This window comes from Pyxicephalus adspersus, chromosome 7, assembly GCF_032062135.1.
Source record: "Pyxicephalus adspersus chromosome 7, UCB_Pads_2.0, whole genome shotgun sequence".
In the NCBI taxonomy this organism is placed as follows: domain Eukaryota; kingdom Metazoa; phylum Chordata; class Amphibia; order Anura; family Pyxicephalidae; genus Pyxicephalus; species Pyxicephalus adspersus.
The window spans coordinates 42,646,629-42,654,031 of NC_092864.1; the positions used below are offsets into that span (position 1 = coordinate 42,646,629).

At 41.6% G+C, this 7,403-nt stretch overlaps 1 protein-coding gene across 1 annotated transcript in view; it reads right to left on the bottom strand.

The window, feature by feature from the left end:
- RBMS1 (RNA binding motif single stranded interacting protein 1) overlaps nt 1–7,403 on the bottom strand; it is a gene marked incomplete in the record, with an annotated part of 226,083 nt that overhangs the window by 99,417 nt on the left and 119,263 nt on the right.

Genomic DNA, 7,403 nt, shown 5'->3' on the forward strand with positions numbered 1-7,403 from the left:
TGCAAGGCAGAGTGAACTGAACAAAAAGTAGCACTGGCTGGATCAACAGGTATTTAAATGGTCGTAGTTCATAGACAGGGTTTCCATACACTTTCAGAAATGAATACATTGTTTCAGGAGACGGATTTGCTTGTTCTGTAAAATATTCCGGAGTCACAATGATCCTAAATGCTTTGTGTATGTGAAAGAGTCACAAGAGACTTTATTACCCAGAATCCTCTCTGCTATTCCCAGGCTGTTTGAAGAGGGCAATCCTGTCCCTTCCAACTCCCTGAATGATGAAACATATGCACGGTGCCTTAAATTAGAGGGCTGGCGTAAACTATAATTAAAGATTCACTTTGTGCTTTTTTTGTCAGTTCAGAGCTATAAAAGTTCACATTTTTATGTAGATTAAAGGAGCAGTTTGGTGCCAGGACTGCACGACATTTCGAGTGACCATAGTGCCTGCACCCCATATATACAACTATACTGATCTATGAGTGTAGATATCACAGTCAATAACAATAAAATAGTAAAGTGGCCCCACTGAGTGGAATATTTTTAAATTTATGATAAAATAGGGACCAACTTTGTCCTCCAATTTGTACCTCTGCGTGGCCCAATGATCAGGGAACCTAACCTGAGAAACACCATGCAGACAATCAGCAAAGTGCATGAAAGATAGCAATGGGCTGCAGAAGGTCAGCATTATTAACATGCAACAATGGATGGAAAGAGGGGAAACTAAATAATAAATAAGTAATTCTTTTCTGTGATTTAGCAAACTACATGCCATTCATTTATTAAGGTAAATCATAAATTTCCAATTTGCATTATATAAGGAGAGCAACAAACAACATTCAATATATAGAGAAAAGTTCTCCAGGCTTCCAAGAAAGGAAGATAATTTCAGAAGCATTGAAATGTGACACAAAGAGATGACTTCCTGTCTGGTAATCCCATTGAAGGACAGTGCAGGCAGCTTCTGATAAGCCTTCCTTAGCCTAAAATGGCTGATACATGGTTTGTATTTACCACCTCACGCCTATTACTGATAGGGAAAAACTATTGAACAATTGAAGGTTTTGTTTTAATCTTTGTACTGAAAAGGTTAATAACCTGTTAAATAAATTCTAATTTGTGCTTTACACTTATATGACTTTCTACTCAGGGCCAAGAAGCCCATGAGGAAAAAAAGTGTTATAGGTAACTTTCTTCTATGGGGTGGCTACATTGCCTAGCAGGATCTTTGTAGGGCCCCATTGTAGCCACCCTTGTGTGCGCAATACTGCTAAATATTACAGCCACAATCTGACATACGTACAGTGGTCACCCAACAATGTTCACAGACACCTCATGGTGGACCTATAGAGGATTAGAAAGGACCGCTTTGCAAGCCAATGTAGGAGAGCACAGCAGGATACTTTCACTCATTCATCCCCCTCCCTTCTCTATAGAATAGAATGGAACTGTACAACACTTGTTTGTTCATCTGTCACTGGAACCAATCATGAAAGATCATTTCCAGCAAGGCCAAACTAAGTTTTAGGTGCAGCATGCATGCTTTGTTTTGTACATGCTCGACCACATACACTGAGCTCAACCTCTCAAATTGCAGCATCCACTGTATTTAATTAGAATTTATATGTTATCCAGAGGGGTTTCATACTACTCAGTTCATCTAGTTTTTTGCATCCCAGATGCTGATCTCCTCTAGCCACATACAGTCTACATGCACATCAGGATCGGTCAGCAGACCATGCCTGCACCATATGATTGTAAGCTCCTTTGGGCAGGGTCCTGTCCTCTTGTGTCACTGTCCGTATCTGTCTGTACAGCGCTGCGTAATATGTTGTCGCTTTCTAAATTTTGTTTATTATTATTAATAATAATAATAATAATAATAATAATGTGTCCCAGCAAAGTCAAACTTACAATCCAAGCCAGGGACCTTTTATATTTTCATTGCCAAAAAAATAGGGGGAACATTACAAATGTACTACCGGATGCACAAACATTTTTGAATGTTGAGCCAGCATGCGTCACTTAGATGAATCATTGACCAAAAGCTAATACCATGTTGGGATGACACACAGGAATTTATTCGCCGCCATCTGAATGAATTAAAAGCGTAAAGAAGAGAGTGTGTGTGTGTGTGTGTGTGTGTGTTGCAGATTCACAATGCTTACCAGCTCCCTAAATGAGCAGTACAGAGCATCTTATCTGCATACAACAGAATAGCTTGAGATTGGCCCTGAAACTCACATCCGCACACAGAACAAGCTATTTTCCAGTAAGAGGCCTCACCCTTTTTTGGTGTGTGTGTTACAACGCTAACACCCTGTGGTGCGCCGACAAACGAATGCACACAACTTGGAAAGGTGAAGCACTTAATTAAGAGTTACGGGTGGAGTGAAATATTAACAGTACACCTTCGCTAACAATTTGTCCTTTTGCAGCCAGGCAGGGTGTGTTTAATACAATGCATTTTTATGGGTTTCCCTTTGTTGAGCTGAATGAATACACAAAAAAAAAAAAACCTACGCAAAACACGAAACATCCAGGCGTAATAAATCACCAACACCTGCTGTTTTATTTTTAACAAGAAATATAGATAAGGCAGATTTTAATTTGGATGGAGAAAAATAAAAAATCCAATATACAAAAACTTTTTCTGGCAGGTAATGAATGAGATTTGATTGTGATAACTATGGAGGATGTGTGTCTATAACAAGGTTGGCTGCAAGCTTTTATCAATGTGTTGAAACATTTGTAGCAATATCCTTGTTTTGTCAAGCAAGCATCTTGTCACTGGCAATCAAACCTTCTATCCTCCAGAGTCCCTAAACAAATACTAAAGGATGGATGGGTTTTGGAGACAGGGAAATGGGCGGTGTTTAGGAAGAAATACTGGAACTGGAAAAAACCATGAAAGGTTACATTTAATATTACTGTGCAATATAGCAATTAAAAAATGAATTTTGCAAATGCCCTTTTTTTATTTTTTGGACAAATTTGCATTTGGATCTCTAGATTGATAAAAAGGTCTCAATAGCTGGAGAGGGTCACCAATGTCATAATGTAAATTATACAAGCCAAAGATCAGACCCGTCCCACCCCCACCTTCCCCCTCCTCCCCTTGCTTGGAGTAAAACACAAGGTCACAGTGCCGGTTACCTTGCATGTATAATCATTCAGCCAGGACATAATGTGCAATGCATCAGCCCTGCTGTTATCGTACATTAGGGATATCAGATCACAGTTCATCCATGGTTTATACAGACGGGGGATTCAGATCCTACTGACCCAATAATAATTCCATACAGGTAGGTGGCTTACAAGGATCCCCCAATAGCTCCATGCAGCCAGGACATCACACACATCTTATAGGATCCATACATTTACAAATGCACATCATAAAAACTTAAAGCATTTATTCCTTTACATATATTTAGAAATGATCACTCATGCATCCATCCAAGCCACAAGTCTCCCTCCCTATGCATCCCACAGCTCATCAGATCCCAAACACATCTATTGGGATGCAGGATCTTATTATTGAGATTATATATATATAATAAAACATATCCAACGCAACAATTCCTATAAAAGTCACCAAATCACACATTCACTCCAGGACATCAGTTCCTGCAAGATTACAAATTCATCCATCAGCTCCATTTAAGTCCTCCCAATCGAATCTATACATACATCACTTGCATGCAGATAGGACTGTGAATCTATATGGCAGCATTTACATGCAATAAAGACACCAGATCCCAACAGATTCCAGTGTGCACACCCAAACCATAAACATTTCTGTGCAGCCAGGACATAAGATCCCAATAGATCTCAAACACAGCCATCAATGTGCCCATTTGTGAGGGGAGGGTGATAAATCCCACCCTGAGGCTCTACAGGGTCACATCTGTGGAACCCAAGACAGTGGGTGCCAGTATCCTGAGGCTGCCCAAGGAATGGGATTGAACGTGCATAGCTTTGACATCAGATCAGAAAATAGGAACAGATCTGCCAGATCCTTGTACAAGCACAGGAAATTGGGTCACAACTGTGCAACCAGTACAACAGATTATATATATATATATATATATATATATCAAAATTAAGATATTATCTTAACAACTAGGACTGCAGACCCCATAAGATTCATGTTTCAATATAGGTCTCTGATCTAGATCTAATCTGCACAGACAAGATTATGTCTGTAGAGGAGTCTAGATCACATATATGTAACCAGGACAGCAGATCCCAGTGTCTAAATGGCACTTTAGATCATATCTGTGAAACAAGGATAGCTGTTTCCATTGCCTGTGCTGGACACTAGATCATGTCTGTACATTCAGGACAGCAGATCCCAATGTCTATTCCAGGACTCCAGATCACATTTGTGCAGCTAGGACAACAAAGCCCAGTGTCTGACTTCTAGATCATATCTGTTCATCCATCAGCTCTATGTGACTACACAAGGCTCTAAATCACATATGTGCAACCCAGGCACCAGACCCCATCTATACCCCTGTGCCTATTACACCACTCAATATCATATCTGTGCAGGAAGGACTACAGATCCCAGCACTTGCGCAGACTTGTAGGTCACATTTGTTCATCTAGGACAGCAGATCTGATCAGATCTCTGCACCTATTACATGTCCCTAAATCACATCTGTACAGAAAGGACAGAACATCTTATTAGATCCCTATGCCTGTGCAGATTTCTGAATAAAATTGTACATAGAGGACTGCAGATCCTATAGCCTATTAAATGATTCTAGATCAGATCTGTACAGAAAAGAAGATCCCATAAGATCCCTATGCCTATTGCATAATCCCAGATACAAAACTGTACATAAAGGACAGCAGATCCCACAGCCTACTAAATGGTTCTAGATCAGAGCTGTAGAAAAAGGGCAGAAGATCCCATGAGATCCCTATGTCTGTGCAGACCTCTATGGGAACTGTACAAAAAGGACATCAGATCCCCACGCCTAATACTGGTCTCCAAATTACATCTATACTGAAAGAACATCAAATCCTATTACACCCATGTCTGTACAGACCTCTAGATCACAATCATACAGAGGTCAGCAGATCCCACCAGATCCCTACGTTTCTGCAGACCTTCAGATCAGATCCAATTAGATTCCTGTGACTTTTACATGACTCCAGATCAAATTGTACAGAAGGGACAGGAGATCCCTATGCGTTTTACTTGACCCCAGATGTAAATTGTAGAGCAAGGACAGCAAATCCCATAAGATCTCTATGAGATCTCTATGTCTGTGCAGACTTTTAGCTCAGAACTGTACATGGAGGACAGCAGATCCTTATGCCTATTACACGACCCATAGAAAAGGCAGCAGATCCCATCAGATCCCTACATCTGTGCAGCCCTGTAGGTCTCCCTGGGCACATCCAGCCCACATCGGGCACCCGATCCCATCCGTGCAGTCATCATATCAGCTCAGTCGGTGCCCTCCCACCCATGCCGGGCTCCCCGGGGGAGGTAGGTAGTACGTAAGTCTCTCTCACCTGCTTCCTATACGGGGTTCTCACAGGGTTGCTGCTACTTGGAAAAATCATTCCTGTTCCGTGCCCGGGTGTCGCAGCCCGATCCGTGTCAGTCCTCCAGCCGATATAAAGGTAACTTTGTATGTAACTTTCCTCCAAAGTCCGATTAGCTGCTAAAGCGGCGTCCGGCCAGTCCGGGCTACAGGGCGCCCACCACCCAGGCTGTGCCCGACCAATGGAAGCTCCCTGTGCGGTGTACGCTGCGTTCCTCCCGCGTCCCTGCCCGGTGCTCCGCTCAATTGGCCGACACTGCCATCAAAGCCAATTCATTGATCTGCCAGAGACTTCCCCGCACAGCCGGTCCCACCTACCTCGGGTTATACCAAAACACAGCGACGGGGGAGCACCGGGGGGAGGGAAGGAGGAATGTTGGCAACTCGCTGCTTTTTACGACGGAGACGACGAGGCCAAAGACGATAAATAATACGAATAAAGTATACCTGTGCTATAAATTCGCCGTTTACCTGTTGTTTCCGAATGACTTTTATTTGTCTTGTAGGGAACACCCCCGTACTTGTAATGGTTTGCTCCGGCTAGCATACCATGCATTCCACAGTGCAGCCATCACCTCCTTCCTGTGCTCAGCACTGAGGGGCTGCGGGCTGGTGGGGGTGCTCGGCTGCTCCTAGCAATCACACATTTCACTGCTGCAGAACCTCTTTACAAGGACATCTGCCAGGGCTGGGCTTCTATTTACATCTGGGGGGACTACAAGTCTCAGCATGCAATCCAGACTACAAGCATGTGTGGCAGTTTAAGTTTATCCAATGCCCATAGCTTGTTTTCATTTAGTTAAATTAGTAAGAGGATACAACTCTTTAGGGATATTTCTCATCATGTTTGTCCTATGGGCACATCAGGAAATGAGAGAAAATCTCTCTAATGCAGGAGAAATGTCCACTTGTCACCAGAATAAATTTTCCCTTTGTATGAAAAAAATCCCTTTTTTTCTGTTTTGGTGACAAGCTGAGTGACAATGCTTCTTTGACAACAACCACCAGGATAAAGATGGAGAAATACACCATGGGGGGTTATTACTGCCTCTGCCCCCCAGTAAGATCCTTTATTTTTTCCCCAGTGGCCATTGTCACAGTGAAAGGATGGAAAAATCCAACACCTTAATGTTGTCACCAAAACAGTGAAAAAGGGATTTATTTTCTTCCTAAAAGGGAAATTTATTCTGATGACAACTGGAAATTTTCTACTGCTTTGGAGAGATTATTTTCCTATTTCCTGTTGCACTAAAATATTTTAACTATTTACTACTCCAAAAAGAAAAAGAAAACAAAAATGTGATTTTTTTTTTATGATACATTTAATTTGAATAGATTTTCTCTATATTATTGTTTCTAGCATTTGATGGTCAGAAACACATTTTCCAAGTAATATCATTCACCTCTCATTATATTATTTGGCATGGATAGCATTGGTGGTCACTCATTGGTCCATCTACCCCAGGGAGTACCTCCAATGGGGGCAGTAGGATAGGTCCTCTTCTTACAGGAGATATACTGTATATCTTCCAAATAGGAAATAATATATAATGTGATATTTATAAGATTTATTTATAAACATAAAGGATTGTTTGAAAAACATTTGGGTTATCATTAATAATATTATACAACAATATCTATATAGCACCATCCTATTACGCAGCACTGTACATTAAATAGGGGTTTCAAATGACAGACAGATACAGACAGTGACACAGAAGGAGGAGAGGACTCTGCCCAGAAGAGCTTACAATCACATGAAGCAGGCATGGTCATACCAGAAATAAAGACATCGGTGCAGGCAGCACTGGGTCACATATGCTGGGGGGTTATCAGTCT